The sequence below is a fragment of the Puma concolor genome, chromosome D1 (assembly GCF_028749965.1).
Source record: "Puma concolor isolate L17-30 chromosome D1, mPumCon1.1.hap2, whole genome shotgun sequence".
NCBI lineage: Eukaryota > Metazoa > Chordata > Mammalia > Carnivora > Felidae > Puma > Puma concolor.
In genome coordinates, this window is record NC_141676.1 from 60298847 (window position 1) to 60315774 (window position 16928).

The following is a 16928-nucleotide window of genomic DNA, read 5'->3' on the forward strand; positions in this document are numbered from 1 at the left end:
AGGCTTCCTGGAGGTGGTGAGGTGGGACGTTGAGTGAGGCTCTGACTAAAGTTGGATGGATAGGGAAAGAGGAGGATTTTCCAGGAGGGACTCATTGTAGGAGGAGGCATCATCCTCCCTCTTGCTTCCTACTTAGGAAAAGCTAGACCATCCACCCATCACTCACTTCCTGATCCCTACGTTCAGTCTATCATATCACAGGGTCCTACCCCATTCCACTCAGAAATTCTCCAGCCCATCCCCGTTTTCTCCATTTCCACTGCAGTTACTCTGGCCCAGCTCCCATGGCCTCTGTCTACAGACTCTTCACCCATGTTCCTGCAACCCCTAAATGCCACCTCCCACGCCAAGCCAGAGGGGTCTTTCTTAAAAGCGAATAATCTGGCCAGGCCACGGTCCTGCCTAGCCTAATTTCAAAGACTCTGCTTCGTTGGCCCTTGGTACCCTCTCCAGCCTCTGACACGTCACCTTGAACTCAATACAGTGATGGTAATTTCCCCCAAATGCCACCCTCTTGGCCTTTTCATAGTCTGTGCCCTCTGCTCCCTCGTGTTCTTTCAGCTTTCAGAGCTTAGTTTACATATCTTCAGGAAGCCTTCCCTGCCTCCTGGGTCGAGTGGGGAGCCTCCTGCAGAGTCCCGCGGTGGGTCTAGTGGCTTCCGCTGCCCACGCCCCCCCCCCCCCCCCGCACCCAGAGCTCCAGAATCCCAGCTCAGGCGCCAGGCACCCGCGCGCGCATGCGCCCCTCGGCGCCGTGGCCACGCGCTGAGTCCCGTCCAGGCTTCTGCACCGGCTCCGCGAAGGGGAAGGTGAGCCCGCGCCAGAAGGCGCGCTGGAAAGGCCGTTTCCGCCTCCTCCGGGCCCAGGGAATATTTATGGGCTGCCGGAGGGCAGCGGGGAGGGAGGCGGGGCCGCGGGGGCCGCGACTGCCCCGCAGGCGGGATGCGCCGCTCGCTCGGGTTCCCTGCGGTCCCCGGCGGGGCTTGGGCGCGTGCGGAAAGCGGACCAGAGTCCCCAACCTCGTGACCCGTCCGCTGCCCATTCGGAGGCGACCGCAGCCTGGAAGCGGAGAGTCCCCAGCTGTTTTCCTTCCACTCCAGGCGGGGCGGAGCGGGGCGGGCGGATGGAGGTGGGAAGGAGCCTGGGGAGGGAGGCAGGTGTGCAGCTCGCTCTGCTGGTGGGGTAAGCAGATCGAGGCGCTGTGGCACTGCCTCTCGTGACTCGGCCCACTTCACAGGCGGGAAACTGAGGCGGTCCTGAGACAGAGCCAAGAAGGGCACTGCCGGGTCCTGGTCCGCGCTCTGCCCGCTGCGCCACGTGGCATCGCCGTAGGCCGAGGGCAGCTCACTCTTGGGTGGGCACGAGAATCACCGGGACAAGTTGTTAAGATGCGGATTTTAGGTCCTCGTCTCCCAGAAATTAGGTGGGCCTGGAGGGGGGCCCAAAACAAGCAGGCCATACACCCACACGTTGTGAAATATTGGTGAAGAGATATTTTAGACTAGGAAGGCTCCGCTCAACTGATGGCCAGGATAAAGCAAGCATGGACAGGCTGGGGGACGCAGAGAGCCTGAACTTGGAAGAGACGGATTTGAATTCTGATTTTCCCCTGGGGAACCAGGAGCTGGTGATTAACCTTTCCGTGCCTCGATTTTCTCCGTGCCTAAAGGCGGAGCAAACAGCCCGCAGGGTTCTCTAATGTCAAAGAGATTTACAGGAAAGTGCTTTGCAAACGAACCACCACCACCAACGGATATTATTAGCTGTCCCTGCCAGTCCTCCAATCCTCTAGGCAAGGGGAGAGGTCAGCCTGGTATGGTGATGAGCTCAGGGACCATCTCCTCTGTAAAGCCCATCCTCATTCAGTCACTCGGGTTGAAGCCCTCCTTCCTCTGAACTGCCCACCACTCAGCTTCTTTACTCCTATTTGGTACTCCTTTCCTGCGCTTGGGGCTGAGGTACATGTGCCCTTTTTTTTCGCCACTAGAATGTGAGCTCCTCCCTCAAGACTCCTCAGAATTGACGATGATGTCAATTTCAGCGGTGGAGGCAGACCTGAGTTCAAATCTCAATCCTGTCACTCACTGGTGGGGGGATCTTGGTCTGTGGATCCCCCTGAGTCTCTATAGCTGTAAAGCGTAAAGGATAATGTCTGTAAGCTTCTCTAGAATGTCTATCACTCAGTAGACCCAACTTGGGTAAAACCAGGTACAAGCTTGGGAGACTGAGGAAGGCATCACAAAGGACGGCTTTTGGTCTGGGCTTTTAGACCCAGAAAAGGTCTTATCAGGTAAAGAACGAGTGGGGAAGGCCTCTTCCATATGCTGGTTACCCTCAGTTTACTTCTATAAATTGGCAGCAGAGAATTCCTGCTCTAAAACGTGTTGTGGCTGTTCATTTAAAAATTGAAATAGGATAAGGATAGCAAGTTGAACACACACTGTGGTCTTTCCTGAAACCAACTAAAACAACAGTAAAGGGACTTTTCAAAATATTAGAAACCAGACACAGCCAACAAAGAATAGTAAGCGATTGAATTCTAAATAGGCAATAAAGAAAGCTGAAAAGCGGCCCAATTTACACTGTGAAATCCCCAAATGGTTCGGGAGTTGGCTGTACCAGGTACTTGTAGAAATTGGGTGGGTGGTGGGGAGGCTTAAAATAGGAAGATTGTTTGAAAATCTATTTAAGAGGCAATTAGACTCCCAGATACCCTCCTCACCTTTAGTGTTTAGTCGAATGCTAAAGGTCCATTCTCAAAAGCGAGTAGCAGAGGATCTCTATTCTGGGGGCGTTCTGACAACAGAATCAAGTAATTACTTGTGGACCCAATATTGATGTCTCTAGTCCTTTTTCTCCATTCAACTACCCAAACTCTGGCTGCTGAGATAGTAACCCCTACCCACCCCCCCCACCCCCCCGCCCCAGGCAGGAGATTGAAGGAGCTTTTTTCTCCACCAGCTCAACAGAAAAAAACATGGAATGACCCAACCAGTTCCATGCACCCAGCCCCAATCGTGTCCATAAGGTATCCAGTCTGTGTTTTAGTGCCCCGTGTTTAAATATGAACAGACTACTATGAGCAGATGAGTAAGCGTCTGAGGGAAAGCTTCTAATAAGAAAGAGGTTAGAACAAACAAGGGGAGAAACTTGGAAGATAGCAACTATGCAAAAGGCAGAAGGCTTGAAAGAGAAAACCATCATTAATGTATCTTTAATTGCATCCATGAGTGACAAGAAAAAGAACTCTTGGGGGGCACCGGGGTGGCTCAGTCGGTTGAGCGTCCAACTTCAGCTCAGGTCATGATCTCACGGTTCATGAGTTCAAGCCCCACATCAGGCTCTGCGCTGACAGCTCAGGGCCCGGAGCCTGCTTTGGATTCTGTATCTCCCTCTCTCTGCCCCTCCCCCACTCACACTCCATCTGTCTCTCAAAAATAAATATTTAAAAAAAATGTTTTAAATGACTCTTGGAAATTAAAAATAATGATAGCAGAAAATGAAAAACTCAAAAGAATTGTTAGATATAAATTTGAGAAAACAGGACAAAAAGGCTAAGAAATGGAAAGCAGAAAAGACAAGATGTTTAGAGCGCGAGTTAAGGGAACTCAACATCTGAATGACAGGGATTCTAGGAAGAGGGATTAGGAAAAAAATATCCTAGGAGTGAACTACATGAGTGTCAGCTTGAAATGACCCCTTGAGGACTCAGCACAATGGGTGAACGTAGACTGATACCATGACGTCCAAATCTCAGAACTCTGGGAACAAAGAGAAGATCACAAAAACTTCTGGATAGAAGAAAAAAAAGAAGCAGGATTCACACAAAAGATTAAGAAATATACTGACATTGGGTTTCTTAATAGCAAGATGGGACCTAGGAGCCAATGGCAAAGTGCCTTCAAAATTCCAAGGGGAATTATTTCCATCCCAGAATTCTGGGCCCAGCCAAATGATTATAAAGAGTAAAGAGAGAATAAAGACCTATTTAGTCATGTAAGATCTCTTTGCACACTTTCTCAGGAAGCTGCTGGAGGATGTGCTTTAGCAGAAATGAACAAGTGAGCAAACCAAGAAAGGGGAGGACATGGTATCTAAGGAAGAGAAAATGCCACAAAGGAGGGGCAGGGGAGTCCCCAGGCCAACAGTTGTGCAGTAGAAAGCAACCAATCCTCTCTGGAACAGGATGGGAGACTCTGGAAGAGATTTCTCCAAGGAAATGAAACTGGCAGACTATCCAACACATTTAAACATATTGAGAGATTACATAACTGTAATTGTTAGGCAGGAAAGGAAAAGTAATCACAGAGTATTACACGGCTCACTTGTCAACAGCATTTATATGGCCTAATAATGCAAACGGTGAGTACTCTTCCAACCAAATTTGTGATGTAGCTATACTGGACAGATGGTGGGGGACACAAAATGGACATGTGGGTATAGAGAAGGCAAGGAGAAAGAAACCTAAAACTAAAAAATCAAGAAGTAGCAAGAGAGGCAAATAATGTAGAGTGGAAAGCAACTGCTTCTATAGAGCAAGCAAATGCATGGGTGTGCACACATGTGTGTTTTGAGCAGGGAGATGGCTGCCTTCCATTACAAGCCTTGCCGGCTTTCTAAACTACATGCATGTACAACTAATTTTTTTTAATTGAGTGACAACAAACCCCTGAGCTGAGGCTACTAGTGGCAGGAGGGCGGTCATTTTTAGCAGAAGGCTTAGCCTAATACTGACCGATACTGAAATGCTAGCAGGAGAAGAACGTTCTGGGGGGACTCTGGGGAGCTAAGCTAAGTAGTAGGTGGAATGTAGTTCATCTGCCGAGGGGCGAATTCAAATGCCATGCCTTCCAGAAGCCTTCCATGGTCCCTGCAGCCTCATAGGACCCTTCCTTTCCCCCATCCCTTATCCCACTCTGATTGCTATGATCACTGTCTAGCTTCATCTGTGGGTATTCTTTCTTTCCACCAGGCTGTGAACTCCCCAAGGACAGTAACTATAGCCAAGCGACACAGAGAAGCTGCTCAGTAAATATTTGCTGAATGCGTGAATGGTCAGTATGTCGTGAGGGCTGGGCACGTGCTATTGAACAGAATAACACTTAATACTTATTGAACAGAAAGCCTCTTTTTCCTTACAGTCACCCTTACCTATGTTTTTGGCACAAAGCAAGTCCTTGATAAATGTGCCTTGCCTTGGTGGAGCGGATGTGGCCTCCTGGACTCCCAGCCTGCCGTGTGATTTTGAACAAATTCCTTAATCTTTTTTTCTGTTTTTTTTTTTTTTTAATTTTTTTTTCAACGTTTATTTATTTTTGGGACAGAGAGAGACAGAGCATGAACGGGGGAGGGGTAGAGAGAGAGGGAGACACAGAATCGGAAACAGGCTCCAGGCTCCGAGCCATCAGCCCGGAGCCCGACGCGGGGCTCGAACTCACGGACCGCGAGATCGTGACCTGGCTGAAGTTGGCAGCTTAACCGACTGCGCCACCCAGGCGCCCCACAAATTCCTTAATCTTTCAAGAAGGTGCCAGGATTTCTCCGTAAATCAGTAAAGACAAACAAGAGGTAGAGAATGACCTCCTGAGTCTGGGAAGCATCACCTGGGAATTGAGTCGGGGGAGAGAGGCAATGTTGGTGCACAAAAGAGCCCCTAGGGATTCTTAGGTGTGTAGGAATGTGAGTGGGTGAAAGGGAAGAGTAATGGCTAATGAAAAGCGGCTGGAGAGAGTTCTGGGTGGAAGAAATGATTCATCCCCCGGCATCTCTTGCCCAAAGCCACTCCTCTTCACTGTCCCTTGGCCCTGGCTTTCAGCAGCCAGCAGTGCTGAGGTCCACATCTGGAGGGATATCTGGCCAGATTCGCCCTGTCCTCGGGCATTGGTTGGGCAGCATCCCAGGCCAGGCCTACTTCCCTCTGGTTGGTGCAGCATCGAAGATGCCAGCTCCGAGGGCTCAGGCAGAGCCACAGAGTGCTCACACTGCCCGGGACATTAGATCAGCTGGCCCAGAAGGCCCCCAAATGTTAGGTTTTACAGATGGGCACATTCTAAATAGTGGGGAGAATAACGTAAAGTTGCCAACTTCTTATTTTGCTTGGGAAAGAACATTAGAGAAAAAAAATAAAATAAATGATAGGATAGTGAGAAAAATCCCAGGGAGAAACAGTCAAAGCGATTTCACAATATCACTCACACGTTGGTTCTGTCAACTTAGGGATTCAGACAGGAAGTAGAGTTCTATATCCAGCTTGTTCCTAAGCTTTATTGCAGTTATTGAGGAAAAACCCTGTTTCACTTGGTTATCTACAAGGAAATGGAAACCACACCCAGTGGAGTCCCACTGAATCTAGAATGTTCTGAGAACTGAGACAGCAAGCACCAGGCCCTGCTCCCCCTCCTACCTGAAGGGGCAGGAGGCCAGGTGGTGGGATTCAGAGCCAGCAGGCACCCTGACCACCCAGCGCAGAGCAATCAGACCTCGACCTGAAAGGGATGCGGCAGACCAAGGAGGCCTGTGTCGGAGACCCAGGTCGCTCAGTCCATGCAGGCTTCTGGAAACCACCCCTCTGTCAGACTCCCTTACGTGAAAACTGAGGCCTGGTGGGAGGAAGTGATTTACCCAAAATCACACAGCAAGTTGGCGAAGGGTTGGGGCTGGAACCCGGGCCTCTGGCCTGTCAGCTGCAACTCTTCCTGGTAGCTCCTTCTCCTGACCCTGAAAACTGCTCCGAGGTCCTGCCCGGTTGCCATAAACCCCTTGGGGCTCTGGCTCTGGTAGCCAGAGATGGGCTGGTGCTGTGCTGCCGGGGATCAAGTTACCTGCCTGGAGAGGGTCCCCCTCGGGAGCCAGCCACTCTCCAGCTTGGCAGGAGGACAGCTTGGCGAGGCTGGGCTTGTGGAAGATGCCAGAGCTTCTACAGTGGAGGGCTTCAGCCATCCAACAGCTCCTTTGAGGCTGCTGTCACCAGACCCAAGCTGGCACCCTGGCTCTGGGCAGAGGATAGCGGGGGTGGGTGGAGGAGAGGGAGGTTATTCAGAAGGCTCTGCCAGGCAGGAGACAGAAGGTGGAGGGGCTTGGCCTCTGCAAAACAGCTTCTTTCCCACCTCGAGGGCTTTGCTCAGGCCATGCCTCCTCCCTGCTTCTCTCTCCTCACAGACGTGCCCGGTCTCAAATGACTCTGCAAAGTCTCTTCGATTAATGACGCCATGAAGAGATTGCCATGGGCCCCACGGCCTGGTCTACCCTTTGGGCCTTTCATCCTCTAATCTGTGGTGTGGTTGGCTGTCCGTATGTGAATATCTCTAAGGTCCCTGTCAGCACAGACGGTGAGTCTCTCAGGCCTACTCTATGGTGGGTAGGCTCACCAGATGAGGATGTGGCCCAGGTGGCCGATTTTAGTCCCGAGCAGAGGGTTGGGGACACTTAATTTCTCTATCATATGTCAGAGTGCCTCAAAGTAGGAAGAAAATCCGGTCGGCCATATGTTCCAGGCACCTGGAAGGTCTCAATAGTTTGTTGAATGGATGAAAGAATATCGAGGTTCAATTTAAGATTCTTTTAAAGGTACCACTGCTGAAAAAGGAAAATCAAAGAACTATTCCAGCTGCTCTCATCTGACAGAAGAGGAAATAGGCCCAATTAAGGCCCTTTCTTGCTGCAAGTATCATAGGGAACACACGAGGCCAGGTAGGTGTCCTGAGACCAGCTGTTGGAGCACTGCTGTTCCGGTGAGTGAGAACCCCATTGAGAGGCAGGGTGGAATACTCCGTGAGCAGCACTGCCACCCAGCTCGCAGGGATACCTCCGGTCTTCAGTTGGCACCCTGGGCATCTTGAAAACTCCTGTCATTACTTGGGCTGGCTCGCTCCGCCCCACTCACTTCTAAATTTCCCCCGACTTCCCCCATCCTCTGCTGCAAAGCTAGATGACCTTGAGCGGTTGCTTGGCCTCTCTGAGCTCGCATCACTAAATCGAAAGGAAGGTTACTGGCCTCAAGAATTGCCATGAGTTCACAAGCTCCAGCAGAGAGAGTACAGGATAGAGTCAGCTTTCATGGGAACCTCACTCTGTGCCAGACATGTGTAAGGCACAGGGTCATATCCTGCACTAAGGACTCTAGGGTTGAAGTAGAGATTAGATTCACAGGCAGGGCTGACTTGAGTCAGAATTCTAGCCCTACTATTGACTCACTATCGTCCCTGGGCAAGTCACTTAGCCTTTCTTGGATTTTCTTTCCTCATCTGTAAAATGGAAAGAATACCTACCATGCTAGCTTGCTGGGAGGATTGAATGTGAAGCCTACAAATGCCTAGTGCTTGGCAAACAGTAGGTGCTCAGTGCGGGGCAGCTTCCACGTGTTTCTTGCTCTATGAAGGGCCCACTGGCCCATCCTGTGCACCCCTCCCCCTCAGGTCCTCAGGTGAGCACTGCCCCCCCAGCACTGAGTGAGTCCTCAGTTCAAGGCTGTGGAATTTTACCGGAGCCTAACAGGGAGCACCAAAGTAAAGAGGAACGAGGAGGCCCCGGGATGGGGATCCTGGAGTGGGGGCGCTGTGCTGGGCTGGCAGCCAGCAGGCCTGGCCCTGGGCCGCGGGCAACCACCTTTCTCCGAATCAGATCCTTCCCTCGGAGCAAGCAAGCAGGCAAGCGGGCTCTGGCGGAGGCCCTGGCCAAGCACAGCGGAACCTTTGTGAGCTCTTGGCTCTCCCCACGGCTCCCCCCTCTTCCTTGTCATTGCCTGCAAGGAGCCCAGGGAGTGGGGCTCCAGACAGGAAAGCAGCTCCCAGACTTCCTGGCCCTCGTCACCCCCATCAGCCTCTCGCTGCCTTAGCCTGGCATTCAAGGCCTGAGGCTCTCAGCCCCTCTCTCTCATCACTGCTCCCTCCTGCCCGTCTTCCCTCCCCGGTTGCCACCCTCTCTTGCACATGTGGTTTTCTGTCCCTCTTAGTCTTCTTGAGAGGTGTGCACAAGGCCAGGGCCATGGATGAGCAGGGAGAGGCCTTCACTCCAGCAGAGGTCAGCATCTTCCTCCCATCCTCTGCTGCTCCTAGAGCAACACTTCAGCACTGCCCCAACCAGTCCTAACCACTCAGACTTCAGTTTAGTCTCTACTGGCCATGGCTTAGCCCTGGGAGTCGCTTTCCTTCTCTGTACAGAGACAAGACTCCTGCCTTGGGCAGACCCTGATAGGGCAACTTTCTGTCAAGGAGGCTTCCTGGACTCTCGTCCTTGCCCCCAGCAGCCAGACATCGCTGTGCCAGGTGCCTCACCACCACCCAGGATGCCTTGGGCACCAGGAACGTGAACTCTGAAACCTCCATCTCTCTGAGGTCTAGCCTTGTATGGATCATCGCTCAGAACGCTCCTTCTGCAGCCTGGATCCCTGGGTAGTTCCTCCACAGGGGGAGGTTTCCCTGTGACATTCTGGCTGAACACTGTCCTACTCTCCCATCATCACCATCATGGCAGAGGCTCTGCCTGTCTTGTTCACCACTGGATTCCCAGGACCTAGAACAAGACAGGGGCTCCAAAATCAAGAACCACCTGCTTGGGTCAGGTCCTCCCACCCCCTATGCCGTCAGTACCTGAACTCACCTTCACTTCACAGGGTACATCTCTGCATGGAAAAAAAAAAAGAAAAAAGCCCATAAACAAAGTCAGACAAACGAAAAATGGAGGAAACATTTATACACAAGACAGACAAAATGCTAATTCCTTTAATATTTTTATCAGGCAGTAAGAAAAATGCCTTTGTTCATATTCTTTATTCAATTGGAAAGAAATGAAATTTACAAAAAAAAAAATAAACATTTTTATATCTGTGAAAAGATGCTTAACCTCACTTCAAACAAAAGAAAAACCAATTAAACAGGGAGCTGTGTCCCTCAGACTGGTTTAGACCAAATAGGATATATTTAGGAGAGATCTACTTGCAAGTGTTTGCAAGAATGGGTAAGGAGATTCATTACAGTATTGTTTGGAGCTATAAAGGACCAGACAGTAACGATTTTAGGCTTGAGACCCATAGGAGTTCACCGCTAAAAAAAAAAAAGAAAGAAAGAAAGAGGGCCAGATTTAGCCAGCAGGCCACAGCAACCAACCCGTGGTTCAGATGAACAAAAGACTAGGAAAGATCTTTTTTTTTTTTTTAATGTTTGTTTATTTTTGAGAGAGTGTGAGCGGGGGAGGGACGGGGGGGGTGGGTACAGAGGATCCCAAGTGGGTTCTGTGCTGATAACAGTGAGCCCGATGCAGGGCTCCAACTCATAAACCACGAGATCATGACCTGAGCTGAAGTCGGATGCTCAACCGACTAAGCCACCCAGGAGCCCTAAGACTAGGAAATCTCTTGATGCCAATACTAGAGGAATGCCTAATAATATATCACATATCCCTAGGATGGAATACACGTGCAGAAGAGACGTGCTTATCAGTTGCCTTCATGTGCATTTTGAAAAGAAAATACACATTTACATCCTGTGTACCCTAGAATTCTCTGGGACGATACAGAAGAGCTACCCCGTGAAGAAAACTAGGTCTAAGGGAGCCGAGGCTGGAAAGACAATTTTCACAGGATATCCCACTGCTCTGTCTGAAATGCATTCATAAGTACATTTTAAATTAAAAAAAAAAAAAAAATTAACCCTCTAGTCCTCCAAATAAAAATGTTCCCTGAAACAAAGGGATTCGTGGTAAAGGAAGTTCGGTCCATGCAGGGTTAAGCAGAGTTAATGTGTCTTTGCTGCAGGATTTTGGGTATGTGGGGGTGTAGCCTTTAATATACCACTGTGCCTCGTGAATCCTGAGGAGGACACTGTATGTGGTACTTCCCACGCTTATTGCAGGACCACAGAGAACCTCTGGGGGCCAGTATTCCGTGGAATAGATGCTGAGAATCACCACCTCCAGCAGCAAGCACAGATGCCTTTACACTCACTATTCTCTGCCCCACGCCCCCACTCTGTGCCTCAGTCTTTCTTGAAGTACGTTCCTCAGGTCACTTATCTTGTGAGATGCTCCGTGGTCAAATATTCTTGGGAAAGTGTTCTGCCTAAGTGGATGACAAGTTATTGCTCACACTTCTTACAGATTTTACTACTTCTCTGTCTTCACTCACACACCATCCCTTCCGTCTGGACTGCTCTTTATTTTAACCCATTTCTACCTGCCAAAGTTTAAGTCATCCGTCAAGGCTTGGGTCTTATGCTTTCTGCACTATGATGAAGGCTTCTTGGATCCTGGCAAAATTCTACAGATGCTTGACAAGTGTCCCCAGACACTTATTGAAAGAAAGTAATTGCTGAGTGCAATAGAGGAATGACTGAGGGAGGGAAGAGGGAGGGATAGAGTGGAAAATTAAACTAAGAGGGGTGATTGTGCTCAGGTCAATAATGGGTGATGCAGTAGCTTGTTATACATGTGTCCACAATCCTATTCGTTATGGGTGGTGCAGGCAGAACTTCCACTCTGGACGTCTGATTGCAGGTCCCAAAGCAGCCTGCTGGCCCGATCTTGGGCAGTCCCAGGGACAGGTGGAGAAGTCCCTCTCTCCTAAGCTCTCCCTCACGCTGGGCTGAGGGAGACACAGAATCCAAAGCAGGCTCCAGGCTCTGCTCGAACTCACGAGCCGGGAAACCATGCCCTGGGCCGAAGTCAGACGCTTAACCAACTGAGCCACCCAGGCGCCCCTCCCCTGAATTGTTTTGACCAAAGAACCTTGTGGGGGTCTGCAGAAACTGAGCCACCCACACTCCCCACCCAGCCTCTACAGCTCACTGGACACCCCAACGCTGGCCTCTCTCAGAGAGGTGGTGTGAGGGTGGACCTGCATGGGGATCCAGAACAGAAAGAGGCCAACTGACTTGTTTATCCTGATAAGCAATTTCCTCTGGAACCTTCAGCAAATTGCCTATCCTCTTTGAACTTCATTTTCCCTAACTCTACAATGAGTGTGTCTACCTCACTGGTTTCTTGAGAGTATTAAGTCCAAGTAGATGAAAGGACCTGGCATAGTAGGTACTTAGCAGTAGTTTCTTTCTCCCTTCTTCCCCAGTGCAGGTTCTGGGCTGCTAGAGAGACTATTGTTTAGTTTTCAATTGTGTGGTGCCAGGACACTGAATGGAGGAGGATAAATTGGGATGGATGGGAAGGCAGCTGTGGCCCAGTCTACACCAAATATAGGAATGCAAATTTCAAAGCATCCTCACCCCCAGGGAAGGCTTCTCCGAGCCTTTCCCTTTGAAGGCTTGCTTGTATCATTCTGCTTATGACTAGCTGGTATTCTCATCAGTCTCCCTCTCACCCCACTGACGCCGCACAGATGTGGGTCCCCCTCAGAGCAGATGCTCAAGATGACAGCTGTGTGCCCAACCCCCCAGGCTTGGCACAGAGTGGGTTCACCAGATGGAATAGTGGGAAAGGCTAGTCTCTGCTGCTGCCCCTGAAGGTCCCTTAGAGAACAGTTTTACGTACTGCCCAGAGGTGCCAAGCTCTTGGCCAGAGTGAGCAGGCACTGGGAGCCCCGGCAAGGAGAGGGGATGAGGTGACAAGAGGCAGGGATGGACAGAACTGGAGAAGGAACAGGCCACTTTGTGATCTGCCCTTGGGCATTCATTTACTAAACTCGATGAACAGATATTAAGTGCCTAGTGCTTCCCAGGCTCTTTGCACATCTGGCTTGGGGTACTGCGGTGTGTTGGTCAACAGTAGTGTGGACCTGGCTCTATATGCATTCTTGGGCAAGTTGCTCAATGTCTCTGAGCTTCGGTGATTCCATCAGTGATATGGACGTTATACTCTGTTTCACAATGTTGTTCTATGAATTACATGAGTTTATTTATGTAAATTGCTTGACACAATTCTGCTACATTAACTGTTTGCTGATATAATTGTTAAGATAATCCTCACTCAATCCTGTATGGTCAGAGCTAGAGTTCAGGCAGATCTTGTAGTCCAGGCCAACAATCCAGTTCCTTCCTCTCAGTGCTGAGAAAATGGGCCAGAGAAGACACAGGCAGAGCAGGAACAGATCCCTGGCCAAGGGACTTTGCAGGACTTTCTTTCCATCTAAGCTGTTGTTTTTCCCTGAGTTTAGAGCCTGCAGAACAGGCGTGTATGCTGATTCGCCAAGTACTCCTCCGGGGAAAGTGGTATGTGGAGCCGGGGCGCAGTTTGCACATAACTATGCAATAAAGGCAACTTCCTGGACTCACAGCTGAGGATGTACTTAAGGTGCCGTCCATTGCTGGGCCTGCAACGTGCTGCTCCGAGCACCTCCTCTCTCTTGTTGTTCCTTCTGAGTTACAGCCCGACCCAGGAGAGTTCACTGCGTCACCCCAGGACATTCTCTTACTGGCTTTTGAGGCAGTAATAATGACACAAATGTCTTTGTAAAATTTTCCACTGTTTCCAGTGTGCTGTCATCTTCTTGATTTCATTTGATCTCCATCACATTAAAAATTTTTTTTAATTAAGTTTATTTTGAGACAGAGAGAGAGAGACAGAGTGCGAGTGGGGGGAGGGGCAGAGAGAGCGGGAGACCCAGAATCCAAAGCAGGCTCCAGACTCTGAGTTGTCAAAGCAGAGACGGATGCAGTGCTCAAACCCACAAGCTGTGAGATCATGATCTGAGCCAAAGTCAGATGCTTAACCAACTGAGCCACCCAGGCGCCCCTCCATCACATTTTTTTTTTTAACAGATGGAGAAACTGGGGCACAAAGAGTTAACTCACTTATTTGAGGTCCTAGTTCTGGTCACCAAATATATTCACAAAGTCTAGTGCTTATTCAACTGACACTTACTGGGTGCTTCCTGAAAGCCAGTTTCCACTCGAAATTCTGTACCTAAATTAAGTCCTAGTAAACCTCACAACCACCCCATGTGGCAGAAACCATTACTATTCTCCCCCAGAGGACGCAGGTCAGGTAACTGACCCAAGGATACACAGCTGGCAGGTGGCAGAGCCAGGGTTCAAATCCAGATAGCTGGGCTCCACAATCAATATTCCTAATCTCTGTGTCAGGATTTCATACCCTCATGCTATGGACATTTGGGGCCAGAAAGTCCTTTGTTCTGGGGGGGCAGGGGGTTGTCCTACGCATTGATGGATGTTCATCTGCACACTAGATGCCAGTAGCTCCCTCTCCACACCAGCTGTGACAACCAAAAATGCCTAACATTGCCCAATGTCACTTGATGGTTAAAATCTCCCCTGGCTGAGAACCACTGCTCTGTTATACTATCCTAAAATGACAATATATAGGTTTGTGGGGTTTTCTTAACTATGGCAACCCCTAATTTTAGACAAAATATGTTCTACAGATCTCTTTCCAAAATGAATCAACATTCGGATTCAAATAACCTTAACTGCTCATCTCCTATGCCCAGGCAATTTATAGACCATTTAAAACATGAATTGATGCTTAGGGAAATCAAGCGACTTGCCCGGAATGATAAAGTTAGTATGTGGCAGAACAGGAACACGAATATTGGTCTCAAGGTCCACATGATGAACTTTTTTTGGTAGTATTTATTCTGAAGTGACATATTTAGTATTTTCTCAATTCTAAGATACACTTTTTCCCCACAACTTAATGGTTTTGAAACCGAGATGCAACTTAAAACCAATGTGTGTTTACAGTGGAGACACTTTTTTATTCCCCTAAAAGCTGCTATTTAATTGAAAGTGTGTCTCATAACTAATAGCCTCTCAGAACTGAGAGCTGAAGGCTGGAGCTGTGAGCGTGGGAGGCACTGATGGAGTCAGATGGGAAGGGAAGAGACAGAGCAGCGGTCCTCCCTGTCTGGAAGGACTCCTGGGCTGCTGCCCCAGCTGTCTGCCTGAACTCTGCATCTTTCCCTGCTGACCCCTGTTCCGCCCTTGGGACCTACCCATACCACACTGCTCCAAGAAGTCTCTGCAGGTCCTTTGGCGTGAAGCTCATCCTTTCTTAATTTCATCTGGAAGCATTTTTGCATCAGAGCATTTCAGTAACATGATCGCATATGTAACTGACTAAATACTTCGTCCTTAATCGTGGAGATATTCGCATCCCGCTTCACAGATGAGAAGACTGAGGCCCAGGGAGGGGCAGCAACCTGCCTAACCTCTCTCTTAAGGGCACAGAAGAGAAGTGGGTCTCCAGGGTCTTCACGTTATCAATACCTCCTGCTTGTTCTGGGGCAGTTAACCATAACCAGCACTCAGGTGAGCCAAGTCTTCCCTTGGACAAAGTAGCATTCCAAGCTGTGGTGAGGGTTGCCCACGACTGCGCAATAAACAGAGTGACATCTGAAGTCAGTGAGGTAAAGTGGTTACCGCTCCCAAGCAGCAGCACTGGCTGGCTGTCCTCACACCAAACCTCTGCTCTGTACTGCTGGTCTGGCCAGCTCTGCCCCTGCTCTCATTCGGGTGCTTCCAGGTCCCAGCCAGGCCCGCCTTCACTCTCACCAGCAGGAAAGGGATAGCAGTCTCGTCCAGGCCTCCCCAGAGGAATGGGTACCCACATATCTGCTCTCAGTGATGTCACAGAGGTTGTGGTCTGGCCCCTCTGGCATAGCCCACCAATGCTCTAACTTTTCTAGAGCTGGACTCAGATCCCTCATCTAACACAGGGATGTGCACAGAACCTTCCCCAAACACCAGACTCCGAATCACAGGGCCACAGAGCTAGAGGAGACATGAGTTGAGTCCCAGTGGTGCTGTATTTTGGCCAGTCGGCTGGGGATGACACCACCAATCTCACAGGTTGTGGGAAGACTGAAAGGACAGGTCTGCAAAGACCCTGGGGGCACTCTCACGTGCTGTGGGCGGGGGAGGCAGTTTGAGGCTAGCTGCATAGTGTTTTGCAAAGACACAGGCTCTGGCTTTAGACAGACACGGACCATGTGACTGCAGGCATAGTTTCCTTGAAATTCAGTTCTCTCATGGGGATAATTTATCAGCCTCATCAAAATGTGAGTCTTAAATGAGATTATGTACATAATGTATCTCACACAGTGCCTGGCATACAGGAGGCACCCAATAAATATTAAGTTCCTTCTTAAGTGTAAGTGTCATTATATGAAGCATAGCAGAAACCATTACTTTAATTCTATTATTTAAGCATACTGATAATCTCCTACTACAGGTAGAGACTTTAACCTCAAATGAGCACTGAGATTGCTAATGATTTTAAAGCACCAGCAGCCCCCTTGGTGTTCGGTCATCTATTACCCAGGGAGACTGCAAAGCTGGAAAAGGAATTGCAGCCCAGAGGAAAATGCCACTACAAAACGGAGGCAATTTAAAAGTGCACATCTCTCCCTCCCTACCGTTCTAGGTCTCCCCTTCTCTATAAGAAGGCTGGAGCCAAGACACAAACAGGTACTAAAGAGGGCAATGAAAATTATATGGGTTGTGGTTTGAGAAGGGAAGGAAGAGAAGAAAAAACAAGGCAGAAATTACTTGACTTGGAAAGGAAGGGGTAAGACGGGTGATAAATAAGAGGGTATTATATGGCAGAGGAGGGTGGTGAGTCACATGCCAAGGTCATTATTGTGGCAGGGCCTGGGGGGAACCAAAGGGATCACGTCTCAAGACTTGGAACACTTTGGAAGAAAGACTATACAAATCACAGATGTTATTAATTATGATTAACAGTGACCAATGTGGGGTTTGCTTTTTAGTTCAACTGTGCTCTCGCATTTTCTAAACATGCCCAGAAACTGCAAGCCGAACTCTGCCATATTCATCTGTGCACCTATGAAGGACTCTACTCCTGTGGCAATTCACACAGGAAAGAGGCCCAGGCTCTTAGCATTTCTTGGAGTATGCCCTGACCAGGGGATGATGGCTAATCCTAAACAGGAATTTCAAAGGTTTTCAGAGACTGGACAGCTCCATATGCCTTTCCATCCTCAGCTCCAGCTGCTTTCCTCCGCTCAG

At 49.4% G+C, this 16928-nt stretch overlaps 1 long non-coding RNA gene across 1 annotated transcript; it reads left to right on the forward strand.

Annotated features, from left to right (window-relative positions):
* Positions 1–715: 715 nt before the first annotated feature.
* On the forward strand, positions 716–16375 carry LOC147576763 (uncharacterized). The gene is made up of 5 exons (XR_015241100.1): positions 716–809; positions 4973–5054; positions 7159–7328; positions 7567–7689; positions 12056–16375. It is a non-coding gene; the product is annotated as an uncharacterized LOC147576763 (long non-coding RNA).
* The last annotated feature ends 553 nt before the right edge of the window (positions 16376–16928 follow it).